The 23,803-nt window shown below is 40.3% G+C and overlaps 1 protein-coding gene and 1 long non-coding RNA gene across 3 annotated transcripts in view; both read left to right on the top strand.

The window, feature by feature from the left end:
* Positions 1 to 23,803, top strand: part of LOC143898591 (uncharacterized) — a 125,493-nt gene that overhangs the window by 40,989 nt on the left and 60,701 nt on the right. The gene's annotated exons all lie outside the window — the stretch shown is intronic.
* LOC143898607 (uncharacterized) lies at positions 7,218 to 18,308 on the top strand. Its single transcript, XR_013257262.1, has 2 exons — positions 7,218 to 8,005; positions 16,533 to 18,308. It is a non-coding gene; the product is annotated as an uncharacterized LOC143898607 (long non-coding RNA).

Below are 23,803 nucleotides of genomic sequence, written 5' to 3' on the forward strand. Positions count from 1 at the left end.
GTCGAGATCCACGCGCCCGTTGCTGTTACGCTGTGGATCCTATACTACGTAGTATATCGCCGCGCGACGCGTCATACCCGACGTTCGACTCGACCTTGTTTGCGCACAGTCGATCACACAGGGACGTGCCGTGGGAACGAGCTTAGGACACTTTACGCACGTAAAGTCCACGAATGTTCGCTTCGGGGATGAAGTCGAGAGCTGAGATAAGCACGAACACGCTCTAATGAAGCTGATTTAACCCTCGCGCTTCGACATCAAGGTGGATATAGTGGTGGTTTGATGACAATCCTGTGAGGTCGAGTGGAGTAATTGAGGACGTTGAGTAAATGGAACAGTACAATGATTGTCTAGCAATAAAATTGATTTGTATTGGGAAATCACAGAAAATTACGAGCATTGTGTCGTGGAAATCATTAAGAAAATAATTAAGAAATCGTCACTATTTATGTCGTCGTTGAAAACAATAAGTGAAAATACGACACGATACACAATCAAATTACAAGGGAAACGCCGTAATTGCTCAGGACTGGATCTTGGTTACCTATAATATTAGTTGAGAGAATTGTACGTAAAACTTCTCTCAAATAATATTATATAGGCAGCCAAGATCTCCAGTCCTGACCGATTATTCCCTTGTAATTTGATTGTCGTAGAAAAATTACCCTTTGCTCTCCACTTGAAAAAGGATTATCTTGATTGACCTCATATTTTTCGAATATATTTGTAAAAGTTTTTAAATATATATTGTAAAACATTTTTCCAATATTTATAAAACAAAGAAGAACGTTATGTTATTTTATATGTGGATTTTATTTTTAACGTGTTTATGATATATTCGCGCGTAATTGGTAGAATTTTTATAAAAGTTCTAAAGTTGTTAATTTTTATGGATAATATATATATAGACTAAACAGTTTCAAATCTGCTCTCCAAATTTTCTTCATATGCAATATTGCCTTCTATTCTTCAAGAGGTATAGTTTTCTTCTAAACTCTGATATTTCGTTCAATTTTATTTCGACCCATTTTTATTTTTAAAATACGTTGTTTCCACCACATAATAGATATCGTCGCAAGTATTTTTAAATTGAGCGAACATTTTTCAGGTTTTTATTTTTATTTATGTATCTCTGTAAAATACAATAAGAAAATCGATATGTTGTATTAAAGCCACAATCAAACATGATAGATGTTTGTTTCAACTAGAATATACATATATATACAGGAAATTAATATATACTGCACCGCGCTAATTCACTAATTTGTCACTTTTATCCGTTTTTTATAAATCCGTTTTGTGTTGCAGCATGATAATTAGTACATGACCGCGATAGGTGGAAAATTATGTGAATTTCTTCGCTCAAAGATCCTCTTTCTCGCTATAACTCCGCTGAAAGTTCACGAACCGAAATGACTGTTCTGGTTTGCAAATCGCAGTGTCTCCGGCCCACAATCCGTCGTCACGCACCGCGAGCCGACGCCGACCTATTTGCGAAAACTGTCTCGCATTTCTATTAACAAGTTTCGCGCGCGGACGGACGAGTATATGCTCCCGTTATCGCGGAACTTGCATTTTCGAGTCGACGCCCACCCTTTAACCCTTTTAATTGCAGCAACACCGCGCATGGTTGTGCTCGCCGTTTTCCGACTAAAATTGGTCCATTTAACTCTAACTGTAATTTGACGGTCTCTCTTTTTTTCGAGAAAGTGTCTCTACGCTGTTTTAGTTCAATATCACTCGTTGCTGACAATAACGAAGGTATTAGATTTATTCTTGATGCTTGATCGTTAATAATGCATGCTTTTTGCATTCATTCGTCACGTGACGTTTGTATTATAAATATTTTCTGCCCCAAATCGTCCGTAATAGCTAAAATAAATTGTCAATTTGGACGAGAGAGATTTATCGTTATTCCTCTTTCCGCATGACAAATAGGGTTCGAAACGCGAAAAATCATAATATTTTGGCGCGAATATATGAATAAAGAGATTAATTATAATTGATTGATTTACATAATAGTTTTTAATATGCAACGCATAAAAATTATGCTTATTGGCTTACATGATGAACATAAACAGAGAATAATGCAAAATGTTACTTTGTAAATTGGTACTTAAAAAAAAAGAATCCTGTTAATCAAGATATTAAGAAAATTATTACGATTATAATATTAATTTTGATCATATACTTTTTTCGTCAACCATTTTTAATCCTAAAATTTGTATTCTATTGTTTTTCATTTAATTTGAAACACTGATATCAATTTATTTATTTCATGTCATTTTTTTTGTATATACATAAAAAAAAATTAAATCGAAAATCAATTTCAATCGTTTTTTGTTAGCGCTTTACATCATTGTGCTTCGATGTTTTGCAACGAAACGGCCTTTAAAACAAGTCGAGGGTTAAAAAATGGTCTGTCTGACGTGAGTTGTAGCGTAACCGTAACTGAGTGTTTATTATCGGGTTGGAATATTGCGGGTGTTCGAGAGACGGCGAGAGAAAGGGAAAGAGACGGCGGATACGACACGTGAAAGCGTGTTAAATCGCGCGATTGACTGTCGCACGCGAGAAACGGATCCTCCCGTCGTTACCTCGCCCGACGAGAAGGAATTCTGTGCCTCGTGTACGCACGCACGCGAAGGTGCGACGGTTGCGGGACGCATACAAGATCCGGCGGGCTACTTTACAACAACGATTATGACCGCATATTGTGTTTTCGGAGCTGGACTTTGATAGCAGGATCAGCATCCTTACCGCTCCGCGCTCTTGCCACGCTCAGCAATACGTTAACTCCCTGAATGGCTCGACGAATTTCAGGGAAATACGACGCTGTCTTTTTGCATGGATACAATATATTTACTTATCTATCTATCTATCTATATATATATATATATATATATATATATATATATATATCATTATACATATTTTATCCATATTTATTTTAGTTATTTATATCCACATACAGACACAAGAAATGCTTTATTTTTATCGAGCATAATTATGCTATATAGGCGAGAAAGTAAGTTTTCACGTACATCAAATATAAATTATTAAAACTTTTTTTATATTTTAAACATTTAAACGAATATGTACACACAGTTTTTGCAAGAAATTTAATTCTATTTACAAAATTTAGTTTTACAATTTGATGTATAAACATGTCACGTAAGAAATATAAATATCTTAATGGATTCATAACAATTATATTGCACATAGAGAGTTTGCTATACTTATTAAATAAATCTTTACTAGATGCATAAAATTATCAAAAAGACAAAACTAGCGTGAGACATCCTCGTTTAACAATCTTCGCAGATACATTTTATGTTCGATATCACAAGCAATCGTGAAAATATCACGTAAATTATTACCTGAAAGCACAATATTTCTGCACACCTCTGACGCAATAATGAAAAAGTATTATTCGCAGCGGACGCAAACAACGATGCTCGGTTTTGTTAAGTAACGCGCGATAATAACTCCCTTCGGCCCAGGTTTTAATTGCCACCCTATGGGATCTCGCATTCGTCTATCGTATACGCAGCAGGTAACGTAAAGGCTAGTTACGCCGATTTAAATAGATCGTGATCGCACCGGCCCCGTCATCGGACGAGATCGAAGGTGGAGATTCGTCCCGGCTTCGTAGCCGGTTAATTATAATGAATTATTCATAGTATCGTTAGACGTCATGGCATCGTCAGGTCGACTAGGCTGTCTCTCTCCTCTCTCTCTCTCTCTCACACACACGCACACACACACACACACACTTTCCATCTCTGTCCCCAACTCCGGTCAGGCGCCGTGAGACGTTAAATCGTGGTGAAGCTGAGCGAAAGAACAAGAGGGAGAAGGGACCCCGTAGGGTAGGTAGAGTAGGTAGGTGTACTCGCGCGAGCATAAATTACACCTTCGGGAATCATATTAAGTTGAGGACGCGCACGGATATACTATTTACGAGCGAAGCCGGTTGCGAGCGACACGATAATTAGCGTCGATTAGAAGCCTTTTCGACGCTGTCCGATGAAACGCTTTAATTATCGATTATGGGGGCTGCGCCACCGATACCGCGCGTCCGCCCGATCCTTGAGAACGTCGCTCGGAGGACCGTCGCTCTCTCCTTCCACGTGCATATACACACCTTTGTGAATATCTCTTTCTCTCCTCTCTCTCTCTCTTTCGTTATAAAACGCCGCGCGGCGTCTCGGTTTTGCTGCACGCTCATTATTAAGTAGCGCATGGAGCGCAAGGCGCGTGCTAGTTTGTTAGGTATATGAAAGTTACCGATGAGGGAACACGGCCGAGCCCCGAACTCATCAATTCGGGCAAAACTTTGTCAGTACTATATCCGGTGACTCGACACTCGGGGAATAACGGTAATGCTTCGTTCGCGCCCAATTGCCTTTTAAAGCTATACGCCGAACTTCTCAAAGTCGAAAGACTACTTCTCTCTCTCTCTCTCTCTCTCTCTCTCTCTCTCTCAATCTCGTAACATACCTAACTTACAAAATTATGATGGGTGGAAAGGAATGTTTATAATGAAAGGTGACGATAAATTAAACGCTACAATGGTGCGGACATTTTGGGAGGGTCTCGGAAGATTAATCGAAAACATTTTATTTTACGAAGAAAATTTCTTTTGTAATTTCGTTTCTACAATTTTGTGTACTTAAATTTAATTAAAAAGTAACTTAATCGACATCAAAGCTTCTACGACAAAGAGATGGTCTGTAAATAATTAAATTAACAGAAGCTTAATTTTCTGTAGACTCTAATCGAACTTTTGCCGTAACAGAAATTTGATTTGCGGCCTGATTGCGCAGGTTTGTTTTTAAAAGCTGAAAAAGCTACGACAAAAGTGATTGCCTTTATCGAGTTTTCGCTAAGTGAGAATTGACACACACACGAGATCGCAAAATTCGAAAACGCTCTGTTTAGTATAGGAGATATCGTTACGTACCTACTCGTATTAAATTCTACGCTTGAAGTTGATGCGTTGCTATCGCTACGTATAGAGCGTCTAACAAGGGTTGGCACGAAGCTAAAGCAAACACTAAATAATTCATTAACCTTTCGATAGCCCTATAGTGGCAAACACATGCGGATTGCACGCATGGCTGATGGTCTCGAAAAGTTGAAAATCAAAAGCAGACTGCTGGAAAACGCGATATCGATATCAAACACACGTAATCGCGGCTCCGTCGTTGGCCTCAATAAATCGCTACCTGGTATGGCATAAGCTGTCACGTCAATAAAATTCGGTGTTTTATTTGATACAACGGTTTTAACGCTTCTGCATTTGATTTCTCTCGTTTTCTCTTCAGTTCTCTGGATGTGCAATCAGGGTGATGCTCCTACAATTTGAATTGCAATAAATTAGATTTTGTTAATTACGCATTTTAATTCTTATCTCAGTTTGTGCCGCGATATATTAGGTTACGCTTAATATCAAGTTAACTCCATCAGATACATTTTCATTAAGCGAAAATCAACTTCGGATTTACTAAGAAATCTCTAACTGCAGAGAAAGCGCGATAGCTCCGGAACTCTCGTGTAAACAGGATAACAGGAAGGACAACAGGAAAGTACAAGAAGTGTTACAAGAAAACGGAGGAAACGAGACTGGAGGGAGGGATGCTATTTACTCTCGGTTTTCGGGGACGTTACTGTACATGAAATTTTCCAACGGGCGAGAGATCGGAAGAGGATGGTTACGCGGCAAGTTCGTGTAAAAGAGTACGGGAACGCGTCATCTCCTCCACCCTAAAATCGAAATCGTTCCGCGGTGGACGTTACGTGCCCGACGCAACGACGCCAGACACCGTAATCTCTGCTTTTCCTACACGCGCGTACAGCCAAGCGGTCACTTCGTCTCGCCGCCGCGCCGTTCTCTTTAGCGCGTTACGCCGTTGGCGGCCTCAAGCAATGTAAACGTACACATAAAAGACGTACATGCACGGTCGCCAGAACGATGAACGAACGGCGCTGTCGTGTTGGCACTTGGCACCGTACGCGTGAGATTAAGTAGTGGTATAGCGATGCGTAGCGTTGCGTCGTGTCGCGTCGCGTCGCGTCGCGACGACGACGTGGATCGTCGTCGTCGTCGTCGTCGCCGTCGCCGTCGCTGTTTGTCGCGGGTAGCAGTGGTGGTGGTGCGACATAGTGGGATGCGGCAGCAGATTCGTACGTGACTCGGTGCGGTAGGCAGGATTCCAAACCGGCGCTACTCTCGACTTTACGAACCAACAGATCAGTCGAGTCGCGAACCTCGCGGAACGAGCTGCTGCCGCGTGCGCGTGCCTCTATCTTTTTTCATCTTGTGTTTCTCCTCTCTTCCGTTCTTCTCCGAGTACCGGAGTACTTCGTCTGTCCCTCTCTCTTTCTCTCTCTCTTTCGCGCTTTCGCTCTCCGTCCTGTCCTGCCTCTCGCGGATTCGCTTTTATATACGTTGTCATTTGTTCCTCTCCTTGTCGCTCCTGTCCGTCTCCGCGCTCCGTGATTTCTCTCTTCGTTCGCTCCTCGTCTCCCTACCCGCCGTGGGATAGAGACCGTCTCTCCGTCTTCGTTCCGTCCGCGAGCGCCTCACGTATTCCCTTCTGCGTCTCACCTGCCGCCAGTGCCGCCTAGTCCCGTCTCGGTCACGTACACCACTGACTTCATCCTCGTCTTCCTCTCGCCCGCGGCCGCGAAGCACGTATACGACGTACGACGCGGCGGCTGGCAGGCCGCCGACGAGGAATACCGAGCGGGCATACGAGTCCGGTCGAGAGCAGCGCTCACAGGACCCGCCGCTGCCGCCGCGAATATCACCTGCCGCAAACCCAGTGGATGCGCGCACTGAACCGTCGATCGCCCGCGTGAGAGACACTGCGAGACGACGTGACGTTCCACCCTCGGCGACGATAACGAGGCTCGCGATATCATTATCGCGGCCGCAGATTAACGAGGGGAAGTCCCGGCCGGCCTCGCGTCTTCCTCCTTCGGCCGCGCGTTCTTTCGCTCGAGCGCGCCGATCGCAGGTTGCGACTCTCTCCGCTGATGATCATCCACACCGTTTCGCGTTAGGATCGGCTTCCCTCTTCGAGCGCGCATCTTCCAGGAAGCCAGGAAAGCCGATCGATCTTCATCGCGTAAACGATCCGCACAGTTGGCGGAGTGCGTCGCGTCGTATAGCGACTTTTGCGCGTCACGCTGTGATGCAAGGTGTGTTTACATCGCGAAACTTTCATGCTAATTTTCCCCGACTGTCATTAATATCTTTCGCCTCGGCGTATTACGCGTGAACGTGATAATTCTGAGGTAGTTAATGCTCATCTTACGGTACGTTTTGCTCAAACAATTGACAACTCCGTGTCGTAAACTCCTGTTTAAACGTCAAAGTTAGCCGTGCACGACGTCGAACGGTTGTTTATCAAAACTTATTTTACACGCAAATCCGGGAATTAATCGCGGGAACGAAAACCACCAACGTTCTCGAGACTGCACCTGAGACTCCGCGCCGCATTCGTCGCGCCGCATAACAGGAAGCTTCGCGTAAAACCCACTTGCTCCTTTTCTTTTTTCAGCCTACCGTCTACGTCAGTGTGATTAGCCGCACCGGTTATCTGAAATTCAAATCGCGCTATTTCCATCGTACGTGGCCGAGCGCGGAGAGCATTTTTTCACGTATAATATCTTTTGACATTTAGGCGCATACGAGAGGTGTCTCATTTTACGCGTCTCTTCTGCAACCGTCCGATCGGTGTGCTTCTTTGTTGAGGAAATCCTCCAGTTTGTTTTAGCGAGTCAATCAGGTTTGGCGTTCGCAGGCCGCTCGATTAGTCGAGTCGCATCGTCGTCGTTCTCGGGATCATTCCCTGAAGAGGATAAACCGCGCTCGCACGCTATCATCGCACGTCGAGTGGGGGGGTGAATTACCGTTCTTGCCGGCAGCCGTACTTAGGCGCACCTGGGCACGGCGGAAGGTGCAAATGGTCTCGAATCGCTCGGCAAAAAGGAGGTAATAATAGCGCCTACCATTTGATACCTCCGCCGTTTACCGCTAGTGGTTGAGAATTATAGGCTCGCGCGTCGATTTGTCCGATAGATAATTTCCACGTGTAATCCGCTTCTCTCCGCGCCGCTTTTACTTATGCGTTAGGTTTTCGAAACGACACGAGGCGGGAGCGGTGAGGCGCTTTTCGCTCGCGTGGATTTCGCGCACGGCGTCGCGCGAAAAAAATCCGTGCATCGCACGGCGGATGATTCCTGCATCCGTTATAAAATAAGCCGAAGGCGATCGCGCGTTTCTGAAATCGATTGGGATCTATAATCGCCGATATACGGAATCGGAGCCGCGATCGGATATGACCGACGCTTATTAGATCTGCACCGCGTCGCAGATCTGATAAATCTGATCATAATTTTGACTTCGTTTTTCTGCAGGCAGGCATCGATTAACGTGTAACTTGTAACGGCAGTTTTGCAATTAGAGTATTTTTTGGAAACGTTAGATAAGCGTTTTTTGCATAAATTGAATTTATTTAATCGTGTCAGTTACATATCAATTTACATCGATCCAATTACGCTATTTATTTTTTTCAACGTTCTGAGATAACTGGAAAAATTCGTGGTTGTTAATTCACCTGTGCATCTTATGATTATTCGTTTGTCGATAATTTAGTCATAACAGAGCATATGGCTCCATAAAGTCTTGATATCTATGTTGTGCGTTTGTATAGTATATAACTTGTTACGTAACAAATTACTGAAATTTCATTGCCCATGTAGGGGGAGTGTTACGAAACACGTAGAGAATTTCGCATCGGAACAATTAGCGTAGGGTTGGGTTCTACGTTAGAATACCCGTAGGGTGTTACATTATTAGGAGGCCGCCAATTAGGAACACGTTTGATTGCTAGTTAACTTGTTAGAAGACACGCCATTCCTGAACCAAGCTTAACCGAGTCATTTCGTGATCGAATACTCCCTTCAAAGTGTCCGTACACTTAAAATTTAGTACAGTTATTCTCTGATATAAATGATATGATGATACGACTGAAGAAAGGGATTGTCGGAGACAATTAAACAATCGACAAATAGATGCACAAAATAATTATTATAAACTACGAAGCAAAGCTGTAGGAGAGAGGAAAGTCATTCAGAAAATTGAATCTTTTATCGCCCTGAGAATATTTTTGTGAGCAATTATTCGCATGCATTGTACAGCCTGTATTTAGCAACGACAAATAAAACGTGTCAAGTTGTGCTTTATTCTCGATGCACAAAGAAATCTGTTTGCACATTTCATGAACGCTTTGTACAGCTTCAGCTCTTATCTGTAAACGCGTCGTTCCGCACCTCTATTAAGCTGGACCCCCCACCAGCGCAAATCAAGTTCGCACTAGGTCAAAAATTTAGTGCTATTTAGGTGCTAATTAAGTGCCCTAGTCCGAATTTTGGTGCTCGAACCGTTTAGCAGGAAATCGCGTAAAAAATGGGGGGGTCCAGCTTGCCATAAAGCTGGACCCCCCCATATCAGAAAATGGTCCTACAGAGAAGATAAGTACACTATAATTTAGTGCTAATTAAGTGCTAATTAAGTGCTCTAAAAAAACGATAAAATGTTGACAGATTATAACATTTATTTAAATATACCATTATATATTGAACACAGAACCGTCGCGGTCGACACTAACACTTAAAAAGATTGCTGCATGAATATATTCGTTACTAAAATGATCGAAAACATATATTTCCCAAATCTGAGTTCATTGCTAACAGTAAAACAATTACAATAATTAACTTAGACCAGCCGTTGGCGCTGAGCACTAAGTTCCGTCATCTGATCGTCTACGAATTAGTTGCTCGCATGATTATAGTATTAAAATAATTCTCAGACATTGTGTACTTTAAAAGAATATCACGATTCGAATTTAGTGTTAGTGCTTTGTGTTGAAATTAATTAATTAATCAATACAGCGCGCGCTTCGCGGATAAACTAATTAATTTCAACGTTATACAGCTAGCACTAAATTCAAATCGTGATATTTTCTTAAAATACAATGTATCAGGATTATTTTAAGACCATAATCACGCGAGCACCTAATTCTTTGACGATTCTGTAACGGATTATAGAGCGCAGCGCGCGCGCTCCATGGATAAATTAATTAATTTCAACGCTATACAGCTAGCACTGAATTCGAATTGTAATATTTTCTCAAAGTACAATGTCTCAGGATTATTTTAAGACCATAATCACGCGAGCACCTAATTCTTTGACGATCCTGTAAGGAAGTTTAGAGCGCTGCGTGCGCGCTCCATAGATAAATTAATTAATTTCAACGCTATGCAGCTAGCACTAAATTCGAATTGTAATATTTTCTTAAAGTACAATGTCTTAGGATTATTTTGGGACCAAAAACACGCGAGCACCTAATTCCTTGACGATGCAGTAACGAATTGAAGAGTGCTGCGCGCGCGCTCCATGAGTTAATTAATTGATTTCAACCTTTTGCAGCTAGCACTAAATTCGAATCGTGATATTTTCTTAAAGTACAATATCTCAGGATTATTTTAAGACCATAATCACGCGAGCACCTAATTCTTTGACGATTCTGTAACGGATTATAGAGCGCGGCGCGCGCGCTCCATGGATGAATTAATTAATTTCAACGCTATACAGCTAGCACTAAATTCGAATTGTAACATTTTCTCAAAGTACAATGTCTCAGGATTATTTTAAGACCATAATCACGCGAGCACCTAATTCTTTGACGATTCTGTAACGAATTATAGAGCGCAGCGCGCGCGCTCCATGGATAAATTAATTAATTTCAACGCTATACAGCTAGCACTAAATTCGAATTGTAATATTTTCTTAAAGTACAATGTCTTAGGATTATTTTGGGACCAAAAACACGCGAGCACCTAATTCTTTGACGATTCTGTAAGGAACTTTAGAGCGCTGCGCGCGCGCTCCATGGATAAATTAATTAATTTCAACGCTATACAGCTAGCACTAAATTCGAATTGTAATATTTTCTTAAAGTACAATATCTCAGGATTATTTTAAGACCATAATCACGCGAGCACCTAATTCTTTGACGATGCAGTAACGAATTGAAGAGTGCTGCGCGCGCGCTCCATGAGTGAATTAATTGATTTCAACCCTTTGCAGCTAGCACTAAATTCGAATTGTAATATTTTCTTAAAGTACAATGTCTTAGGATTATTTTGGGACCAAAAACACGCGAGCACCTAATTCCTTGACGATGCAGTAACGAATTATAGAGCGCGGCGCGCGCGCTCCATGGATAAATTAATTAATTTCAACGCTATACAGCTAGCACTAAATTCGAATTGTAATATTTTCTTAAAGTACAATATCTCAAGATTATTTTGGGACCAAAAACACGCGAGCACCTAATTCCTTGACGATGCAGTAACGAATTATAGAGCGCGGCGCGCGCGCTCCATGGATAAATTAATTAATTTCAACGCTATACAGCTAGCACTAAATTCGAATTGTAATATTTTCTTAAAGTACAATGTCTCAGGATTATTTTGGGACCAAAAACACGCGAGCACCTAATTCCTTGACGATGCAGTAACGAATTGAAAAGTGCTGCGCGCGCGCTCCATGAGTTAATTAATTGATTTCAACCCTTTGCAGTTAGCACTAAATTCGAATTGTAATGTTTTCTTAAAGTACAATGTCTTAGGATTATTTTGGGACCAAAAACACGCGAGCACCTAATTCCTTGACGATGCAGTAACGAATTATAGAGCGCGGCGCGCGCGCTCCATGGATAAATTAATTGATTTCAACCCTTTGCAGCTAGCACTAAATTCGAATTGTAATGTTTTCTTAAAGTACAATGTCTTAGGATTATTTTGGGACCAAAAACACGCGAGCACCTAATTCCTTGACGATGCAGTAACGAATTGAAGAGTGCTGCGCGCGCGCTCCATGAGTTAATTAATTGATTTCAACCCTTTGCAGTTAGCACTAAATTCGAATTGTAATATTTTCTTAAAGTACAATGTCTCAGGATTATTTTAAGACCATAATCACGCGAGCACCTAATTCTTTGACGATGCAGTAACGAATTGAAGAGTGCTGCGCGCGCGCTCCATGGATAAATTAATTAATTTCAACGCTATACAGCTAGCACTAAATTCGAATTGTAATATTTTCTTAAAGTACAATATCTCAAGATTATTTTGGGACCAAAAACACGCGAGCACCTAATTCCTTGACGATGCAGTAACGAATTGAAGAGTGCTGCGCGCGCGCTCCATGAGTGAATTAATTGATTTCAACCCTTTGCAGCTAGAACTAAATTCGAATTGTAATGTTTTCTTAAAGTACAATGTCTTAGGATTATTTTGGGACCAAAAACACGCGAGCACCTAATTCCTTGACGATGCAGTAACGAATTGAAGAGTGCTGCGCGCACGCTCCATGAGTTAATTAATTGATTTCAACCCTTTGCAGTTAGCACTAAATTCGAATTGTAATATTTTCTTAAAGTACAATATCTCAAGATTATTTTAAGACCATAATCACGCGAGCACCTAATTCTTTGACGATTCTGTAACGAATTATAGAGCGCGGCGCGCGCGCTCCATGGATAAATTAATTAATTTCAACGCTATACAGCTAGCACTAAATTCGAATTGTAATATTTTCTTAAAGTACAATATCTCAGGATTATTTTAAGACCATAATCACGCGAGCACCTAATTCTTTGACGATGCAGTAACGAATTGAAAAGTGCTGCGCGCGCGCTCCATGAGTGAATTAATTGATTTCAACCCTTTGCAGCTAGCACTAAATTCGAATTGTAATGTTTTCTTAAAGTACAATGTCTTAGGATTATTTTGGGACCAAAAACACGCGAGCACCTAATTCCTTGACGATGCAGTAACGAATTGAAGAGTGCTGCGCGCGCGCTCCATGAGTTAATTAATTGATTTCAACCTTTTGCAGCTAGCACTAAATTCGAATCGTGATATTTTCTTAAAGTACAATGTATCACGATTATTATGGCATCATAATCACGCGAGCACCTAATTCTTTGACGATTCTGTAACAAACTTTAGAGCGCGGCGTGCACGCTTTGCGGATAAACTAATTAATTTCAACGCTATGCATCGTCAAAGAATTAGGTGCTCGCGTGATTATGGTCTTGAAAAAATCCTGAGATATTGTACTTTAAGAAAATATTACAATTCGAATTTAGTGCTAGCTGCAAAGGGTTGAAATCAATTAATTCACTCATGGAGCGCGCGCGCAGCACTCTTCAATTCGTTACTGCATCGTCAAGGAATTAGGTGCTCGCGTGTTTTTGGTCCCAAAATAATCCTAAGACATTGTACTTTAAGAAAACATTACAATTCGAATTTAGTGCTAGCTGCAAAGGGTTGAAATCAATTAATTCACTCATGGAGCGCGCGCGCAGCACTCTTCAATTCGTTACTGCATCGTCAAGGAATTAGGTGCTCGCGTGTTTTTGGTCCCAAAATAATCTTGAGATATTGTACTTTAAGAAAATATTACAATTCGAATTTAGTGCTAACTGCAAAGGGTTGAAATCAATTAATTAACTCATGGAGCGCGCGCGCAGTACTTTTCAATTCGTTACTGCATCGTCAAGGAATTAGGTGCTCGCGTGTTTTTGGTCCCAAAATAATCCTGAGACATTGTACTTTAAGAAAATATTACAATTCGAATTTAGTGCTAACTGCAAAGGGTTGAAATCAATTAATTCACTCATGGAGCGCGCGCGCAGCACTCTTCAATTCGTTACTGCATCGTCAAAGAATTAGGTGCTCGCGTGATTATGGTCTTAAAATAATCCTGAGATATTGTACTTTAAGAAAATATTACAATTCGAATTTAGTGCTAGCTGTATAGCGTTGAAATTAATTAATTTATCCATGGAGCGCGCGCGCCGCGCTCTAAAGTTCCTTACAGAATCGTCAAAGAATTAGGTGCTCGCGTGTTTTTGGTCCCAAAATAATTCTAAGACATTGTACTTTAAGAAAATATTACAATTCGAATTTAGTGCTAGCTGTATAGCGTTGAAATTAATTAATTTATCCTTGGAGCGCGCGCGCCGCGCTCTATAATTCGTTACAGAATCGTCAAAGAATTAGGTGCTCGTGTGATTATGGTCTTAAAATAATCCTGAGACATTGTACTTTAAGAAAATATCACTATTAGAATTTAGTGCTAGCTGCAAAAGGTTGAAATCAATTAATTAACTCATGGAGCGCGCGCGCAGCACTCTTCAATTCGTTACTGCATCGTCAAGGAATTAGGTGCTCGCGTGTTTTTGGTCCCAAAAAAATCTTGAGACATTGTACTTTAAGAAAATATTACAATTCGAATTTAGTGCTAGCTGTATAGCGTTGAAATTAATTAATTAACTCATGGAGCGCGCGCGCAGCACTTTTCAATTCGTTACTGCATCGTCAAAGAATTAGGTGCTCGCGTGTTTTTGATCCCAAAATAATCCTGAGACATTGTACTTTAAGAAAATATTACAATTCGAATTTAGTGCTAGCTGTATAGCGTTGAAATTAATTAATTTATCCATGGAGCGCGCGCGCCGCGCTCTAAAGTTCCTTACAGAATCGTCAAAGAATTAGGTGCTCGCGTGATTATGGTCTTAAAATAATCCTGAGATATTGTACTTTAAGAAAATATTACAATTTGAATTTAGTGCTAACTGCAAAGGGTTGAAATAAATTAATTAACTCATGGAGCGCGCGCGCAGCACTCTTCAATTCGTTACTGCATCGTCAAGGAATTAGGTGCTCGCGTGTTTTTGGTCCCAAAATAATCCTGAGACATTGTACTTTAAGAAAATATCACGTTTCGAATTTAGTGCTAGCTGTATAGCGTTGAAATTAATTAGTTTATCCGCGAAGCGCGCGCTGTATTGATTTATTAATTAATTTCAACACTAAGCTGCTAACACTAAATTCGAATCGTGATATTCTTTTAAAGTACAATGTCTGAGAATTATTTTAATATTATAATCATGCGAGCAACTAATTCGTAGACGATCAGATGACGGAACTTAGTGCTCAGCGCCAACGGCTGGTCTAAGTTAATTATTGTAATTGTTTTACTGTTAGCAATGAACTCAGATTTGGGAAATATATGTTTTCGATCATTTTAGTAACGAATATATTCATGCAGCAATCTTTTTAAGTGTTAGTGTCGACCGCGACGGTTCTGTGTTCAATATATAATGGTATATTTAAATAAATGTTATAATCTGTCAACATTTTATCGTTTTTTTAGAGCACTTAATTAGCACTTAATTAGCACTAAATTATAGTGTACTTATCTTCTCTGTAGGACCATTTTCTGATATGGGGGGGTCCAGCTTTATGGCAAGCTGGACCCCCCCATTTTTTACGCGATTTCCTGCTAAACGGTTCGAGCACCAAAATTCGGACTAGGGCACTTAATTAGCACCTAAATAGCACTAAATTTTTGACCTAATGCGAACTTGATTTGCGCTGGTGGGGGGTCCAGCTTAATAGAGGTTCGTTTCGCGCGAGGCGTCGCGCGCGACGATCGGCGAGTTCTTCGTGTCGGAAAATATGATGCAACTTGTTGACGCCGGCCTGTCTTTATATAAGTTCCGAGTGACGGCGCATTTATCTTTCACTCTAAACGCTCGGCGATATCGTCGGGGTACGGATCCGCCGGGAGAAACTGATTTTCGCGATAGAAAGTCGAGAAGCATCGAAAAAGGTTGCGGTCAACGCGAGCAAAATTTTGCAACGCAACCATCAGACAGATTCGCACGCGTATCGAAACAGCCGACGTTTTCCTCTTGTGTGGTATCTTATTCCAGAATCTCTTCTTGTAAGTGCTATTTAAGGCTTTTGCGTCTGAATCACGAAGGATCCGCGCCTCGTCGATCCGGATGAGATCACGCCGCGATTGCTTTCTTTCGCGCTGACGATTTCGCGAGCAGTGTCTCGCCGTCTCCCAAGGACGGCGAACCATTAGGTGTCGTTTTCTTAATAAGGGGCGAAAAGACGCATATACGCACGAGGGAAGCATGATTTACCAAAATTGCATCCTCGGAAGAAATGACGTTATCTCTTGTAATGCTGCCACTCGCAGATGTCATCAACTTTACCTATGCTCATTGTCAGATATATTTAGGCAAATTTATATTTGTTAAATGTAAAACTATACGATCAAATTTTGTTAGATTGATTGCTCTTAATGTCAAATCGAAGCTCTAATCGGTGGAGCCTAATTACGCTTACAATTAGCGCGGCGGAAGAGTTAAATGTGCGTCGAGCACACGCTGTCAACGTCAAAGATTTTTGCCACTTATCGAGAAAGTACTCGGAGTATCCTTTTCATCTTCCATTAGAAACATTATATAACGTACCAGGGGAGGAAACGCGCCGAGGGAGGCGTATCGCGCACGGGCCGCATTGTAATCGCGCGCAGTCGCTCCGATAATCGTTTTATGACGAATGTGAAAGAAACACTTTGTCCAAAGGGTTCACCTCATGCGCGGAACGGAAGCGTGACTCACGAGTGGCTCAGGCTTATCGGCTCCTCGGTACGATAAAAAGTCCCTGGCGCCGCTGCCGGCCGCCGCCGCCGCCGCGTTTGTATAAACCTTGGGGTAACATGGGGTGGCAAAGTGCCATGGCATAAAGAGGAAGTGCTTCCGCGACGCGAGCGACGCGAGCGAGCGAGCGAGCGTATTTTTATCTCTCGTCCTTCGTAAAGGCATGTTCCGGTGTCTAATGTATTAATGTCGGAAAGTAAAACCTCGACGCGCGCGCGCACACGCTGTAGCCGGGGTATCGCGTTGACATTTCATTTGCGTGACTATTCGAGAAGACATGATTTATGATCAAGACGCGTGGTTGATTTGCGATGCGTTAGTGAAACGTGCACGGAAATATCAGAAAAGTTTATTTTGGTTTGAATGATGGCTAACAATGAGACGTCTAATATTTAGACATTTAATTTGTTTAAGGTACCAATTAACGTAGAAAACTCTGCCTCATGCAATTTTAATAGTAATAATTATTTTATCAAATCTTATCAAAACGTTTATCTCAACTTACTTATCCTATATTATGCTAAAATTACTGATTTTTATTGTTATATCGCTTTCTATGTCTCATATGACTACTATAGCAACATTCATGACTAAACATACGTCACTTTTGATCCATAAAAAATGTCGAAAATAAATAGATGGATATTGAAAGACTATATTACGTCGACAACGCTCTTGTTAATAAGATATACCAGTCTTTCTCTATTCATTCCATTTAAAAATGAAATTACTTATGGCACGAAACTTAATTCGATAACGGTATTAACTCACTTTAAAATTACATGCTTGCATATCAAGTACATGCAAAAAAAAAGTACGTCCGCGGTTCAAGTCGCGGTAGAACGAAAGGGGTTAATGCACACGCGCGTACGTGAGCACGCAAGCGACAGTTCACCTTTTACGAGAGCTTTTGCGGCGGGCGGCGCGGCGCGCGAGGACCATTGTCCTTATCGTCGTTAATAATTCATTTGATTTTATTTGGTCGACGCGTCCCGACGCGCTTTATTTGGGATTAGATTCGCATGGCGATGCATTCAAACGGATTTCTCGCGAGACCACTGCTCCCCGTCACTTCGCGTGCGCACGCACCGAAAGAGAAAATCTCCCCTCTCGTCTCTTGCCTTCCTTATACTTTATTGCATAAATAAAGCACGAGCTCTGCCGAGTCCAGGCGATTCTTTACGGTGTCCGGGGCGATGGGACGAAGGAGGAGGACGGGCGGTAAACGCAGTTTTGCGGATTAGCAATGCTAACGTAATCAAAGAGAAGCGAGATGTTTTCCTGTCGCACAATTAAACAATGTCTTGAGAGGTCGAAAAACATTGCGGCTTCGTTCTCGAAAAACTGTTCCGCGCGCGCGGTAATTAACCGCCGAAGGAAATCCCCAAGAAGAGAGATTTTACGAAGTAATCTCATAATGCCGTAATACAGTGCACTCTGCTACAATTCGCTACACTTTCAACCTCGGTTTATCTAACTTTACTCGCCCATCTTTAGAATCGTAATGGACGTTATCTTGCTATTGCAACAAAATGAGCAACAGCGGTTTTATCAACTACATTTGTGCATGCAGATATTTAACCAAAGCATATCGAGATTCGTTATTATCGTCCGTTTTAAGCGGGCGCTAGTCTTTATGCCTTGATCTATTCTATAATGAGTGCACCGTAATATATGGAGTAATATAATGAAATAAAAGGGTGAGATATAGAAAACATAGATCTTTTTTTCTGTTCTAGCTACGACAAATTAACAAAATTGCTAACATGTTAATTGAGATTTCTTAATATTTATTAATTTATTCGAATCGTATTACTGATAAACATGTACTGTGCTCATGTTTTGGAAATGATAGGATGCATAAAGAACGACTAAAGATCTTTTAATTTTCTATATTTTTCTATGTATGTAACGTAGATATATTATTTCTATATCTATACTCACTGATGTAACAAAAATCAGAACGCGCACGTTCGTAGAACAAAAAGGATGATTCATCGATCAAGCATGACTGAAACAAAGAGAATGGAAGCAAAGTGACATTATCTTTAAACATCGTCAATTTTGCTTTACACCTGCTTCAATTTTGTCTGCGGAACAGCAAGGGAAGGAGTGAGAAGGGAAGAGAAGGTTTTTCGTGAGAAAAAAAGACGCGGAGTGAAGTAGACGATACCGCAGAAAGGTGGAATATAAAAGACCGCACAAAAGGTTTTATCGCACTTGCTGAGCTAACCATTTCACACGCTTCGCGCGGCACTTTCTTGGTTTTTTCTTTAAAATTGACAAAATTCACACAAGCGCAGATCTAATCTTGACGCATGAAGTCTGTTCGAAACACTTTTCACTAAGTTGCAAGTGTGATACTCGTATAAAAATGATCTTTCCCCTTACGTAATTATTATACATATACATATATTGTCTATTATAAACCTCTCGATAAAATAATAAATTTGATATATTATACTATATCTGTGCATTAATCGTCACAATAATTAAGATTTCGTATTACTCATAAAAATACTTTAAAAGTTGTGTCAGAGATGTCCTATCTATAGAACTTTAAAAATATAAACGCGGTATTTGTTTCCTAATTACATCAACTTACAAAATGCAGCATGCAATTAAAATGCGTTTTTAGATAGCTGAAATATTTCCATTTCAGTATCTTCCATTTTGTTTTTAAATCATCATTTTGGTGTAATGATTATTGACGTGATATCGTAGGTATGACTTGAATAATTCGTAACTGCTTTATATAAGTTCAGCAAGAGTAGTAACAGATAGGAAAGATACATTGTCAAGGACTTCAGTAGGCACATATCAGTTTTTCGCTATAGTCGCTTTGTGATATACATCGAGAAGTACAATGGCTGGTTGTGTCACTAATTCGTTGAGTTACGTCCGGAATGTGCAGGTGTGTAGCAGTGCACACTGTTTACCTTTTTTTCTAATAGCGTTTTTCACTGGCAGAGCCGGTGCGCACTCAGTGCACATTAAAGCCGTCGTACACAAACCAACGTAAAGTGTATGTTTAATATAATCGGGTTAAATCATGAAATTTTCAATATTCTTTATTGCACTATTTGGTAAAATATGTACTGAGTATTTTATCAGTCGAAATATTTGCATTTTACTTTAAATATTAGAGACTAAATCAGTGTACAACAGCTTTAATGTGCACTGAGTGCGCACCAGTTCTGCCAGTGAAAAACGCTATCAGTTTATTCAATTAAGTTATTTAATATATTCATTGCTATGATAGTTTTTGTTTACGCGCCCTACTGTTTAAAACAGTAATCTGACGTCATTACACACACAAAGATGCCTTAACTTGCTCTTTAAATAATTTGACGATTTAAACGCTATTTAATTATAGCGATAGGACTATTAGCATTTATCGCATGATCGCGAGAAATATAGACGTATGGTGTTAAATTTGCCAGGATAACTGTTCCAATACAAAACTATTCGTTAACTATTTATCTTTGAAACGTTAAAACTCGATACGCGTAACCAATCATAGTTACTTTCACATATGGAAGATTTATACGATTTGTTACTCTTATTGACAAACTGCGGAAATATTCGATCACGATTTCATGTTATCATTCACCACGATATTGTATTCCATTCTGCTTTAGTTATTTACCGATGAAAACGAATATGTTTCATACCGTTCCCGGATAATTATAACTGACTGTATACGCAATAAACTTTTATTTTGCAAATAATTGAAAAAATAGAAATATATATTCAAATAAAATTTGTTTTTACGACGCGCGATTCTAGAAAGGACGATTATCTGTTCTCCAATATTATAATTATTATTAATATAAATTAGATAAATCGTCATATATTACAATTAATAAACGTAAATTAGGTATTTTACTTAGGTCAACAAATCGTTGTTCATAACGAGAGATATAGACGAGCCAAAACATATTGCATCGCATAGCTTCGCGAAACGGAATTTCCAATATTCCGTTACGGAACTTGGCCAAGGTTGTTCCTCCCGAGTATGTTTTGCCGCAGAGGAGCGTAGACAAAGAATAAAAGTCTCGTCGCGGTGTTTCGCTCTGTCGAGGCTTCCAGCTGCGATTTGTCCTAATTCATTTCTCTGTCAACGGTCACTTCTTTTTTCGAGAAGAATAAGAATGGCCATATCGCTTTACGGAGAAAATTGATATAGCAATTAATTACACGATAATAAGTATATATAGTTTATCGTTTTTGTTTAATCGACATTTTTATATATAAATCCAATTTTTTTACACGCTCTAATGAACGAAAGAGATTTGCTTCGCGAAAACGATACTAGTGGGTTGCACCTCTATATAGGTTGAACAAAATCGCGTTCATGAATACTTTCATAAGCCACTGTGCATTATATAAAACTTCGTTGGTAAATCAAATTGCGTTCAAATAATGAGTTGGAAGTTTTGCGGAGTTTGATAACTCCGAAAACTCTTGACAAATACACTGCCGCGCGCACTGTTCCTCATTTAACGTGGGCTTTTTTTACGCTTTGCCGTATGTTTCGGCATTTATTCTTCGAGCACTGTGGGCGTCCTCTTTGTCGTGAAACGTCGCTGAGATCAATTTCAAACCGCGAAGCGAGATGCGGTAACTTTTTCTTGGAGTTAAAAGGTCGGAACGCCTTTTGCTCGGCTTTTACATGAAAGAAACCGGAAAGCTCGTCGGTTTCAACTACTCCGACTTGAAGCTACTTTTGGTTATCTATACTTCAGAGAGATTTATATATAAAATAAACTGAGCGCGCGCTCTCAGTTTTCGTAATAATTTTTCAAATTCAGTTTATTAAGCAACTCTTAAGATTTACGCTAACAAATAAACTATTCTTACAATAGTAAATTGTTTTTTCTCTCATGCGTTTAGGAAATCTATTCGTGAATTTTGATATAAAACAGACTTTTTGGGGTACCTTTTATGTAGAATATATCTGAAACTTTTCGCACTTTTCTTTAATTTGGAATTGATTTCTTTTATAGAAAACATGATCATCAAAACCGTATCGTCTTAATATTTTTTGATATTAAAATTTATAATAAATAGCTTTGCAATTAAATACAATTTGAAATCAAAATTGTTTTGAATCCAAGCAAAAATACTTAAAAGAAAATCTTTCAGCCGTCTATATATTTTTAAGTTTTGAACGTAACAATTCTCGTGCTCCAAAAGATTTGTCATTGACAGGTAAAAAAATCCACAGAAAGTACGAAAAATATAGAAATATGGAACATCAAAGTAAACACACAAAGCTCCCATTTTCAGTTAAAACATAAACTCGTTTTTTTTTGCAAGAAATCCGAAATGGTTTAGTCGAAAACTCGAAATGGCTCTATCGTTGACAATCCGACGCGCGTTATGTTATGTCGATACACTAAACGAGCAACAGGTACGAGGGCAGTATAAATCGAGAGCTAACAATTGAAGCGCATTAATTCTCGCATCACGGCCGTCGTGTTCGAAGAAACGGCCGATAGCCGAAGGTCGTCAATTCCGCGCCTCGATTGGTTCGGTATGAAATGCGAGGCTCCGGGGTTTAGAGACCTCGTGTAGCGCTCGGTCAGTAGACAGATATTCCGCTGATAAGTCGTAACGTGATAACGCGCGCCGCAGTTTCTGCCGACGCGACGCGACAAAACGCCTCGCTGCGTGAATTTTCGCCGCGATCGCTGCGAACGTAAGGCAATTTGTCGTCGCTGGGTTGGCCGCCGGTTGCCGGAGTAAGTCATTTCGTTGTTATCGTCGTGCTTTTGAAAATCGTTTTAGTTAGATCCGCACGATATCAATTATCAGATACGATTTGCGCAAATACAAAGCGCAATTTCTCATTAGAATTCATTAAGTGTTGATACGACACGATATTATACATAAAGACGTGAGAAGGAGGAAATAAAATGTGATGATAGATGTCAATAAGGCTACCTTTGGAGAGAATAATCGCAATTTTCATTTACTACTTGTTTAATCATTTAATCGGCAAACCTTTTCTGTATTAAACTTTGTGTCTACGATGTATTTAATATTGATTAATGTTGGACATTCAATAATTAACATATATTTGCAATATATGATTACGATATTACAGACACGCGAATCTAGCAATTAAACACAACTCGAAAGTCAGACGTTATATTTCAACGTCTGGACTAACATGGAGAGAAAGTCCAATGTGTCGATAGGTATATCAATATAGATGATATTATTAGAGGAATATCGCGATTTTTACTTGCTATTTTGATCTTTTAAGCACCAAACTTTTTCAATATTAGTTATGTTACAGATAAAAACTCTTTTGCATTTATGATATATTTATATATACAATATTAATTAATGTTGAGAGACATTCAATAATTAACATATGTTTGCAATATATGCTGATTACGACATTACAGACACGCGAGTCTAGCAATTAAATACAACTTGAAAGAGAATTATATCGATTTTAAGGTCTCTGATTAACATCGAGAGAAAGTTCAGGAGTCTCCCCATCGTATACGAAGTCTTATAACTTTCTGTATCGTATAACGTGTGATGTCTTCGTTTCGATTTATCAGAGGATCGAGGGGGAAGTGCCGAGTGAAGTGCCGTGGCAGAGCGCGCGCAGTCGCCGCGCACAGTGATATAGTCGTGTACAAAATATATTTTTGTAATACCTGGAGAAAAGAACTTTCGCTCGAGTCTCACGATTTGCCGGGCGTGAGCCGGTCGTTCGAAGTGGCGGCGCCGATTCGGGACAAGCTCGGCAAGTGCGTGGTGGACGACGACGACGTCGACGAGGGAATCGGCAGTATGACCAAGATCCGGTGCAGAATCTGCGAGCTGCTCGGCGAGGATCAAGGCCTGAATCATGGACTGAGCCACCCCTGCCACCTGACGAACCTGAATCACCTCAGGCCGGGGCTGAACAGTCCGCTGCCTAATATGAACTACTTGAACCACGGCTTGCTCAATGGCCTCTATCTTCCGCAGCTCAAGGACATGATGCTCGCCGCCTACTTGCTCAGAGGTAAAGATCAACGCCGAGATACGTGTCGACGAGAGAGCACGCGTTTTTTTTTTAGGCTATGAGCAGTTCTAATTTATTCGGCACGATGATTTTATCTACTAACGAAAAATATATAACAGCCGTTTATATTATAATCTGCAGAATTTGCTGAGAGAAGCCTCGA

This window comes from Temnothorax americanus, unplaced genomic scaffold (genome assembly GCF_048541705.1).
Source record: "Temnothorax americanus isolate GAGA-0224 unplaced genomic scaffold, ASM4854170v1 Scaffold24, whole genome shotgun sequence".
Taxonomy (NCBI): domain Eukaryota; kingdom Metazoa; phylum Arthropoda; class Insecta; order Hymenoptera; family Formicidae; genus Temnothorax; species Temnothorax americanus.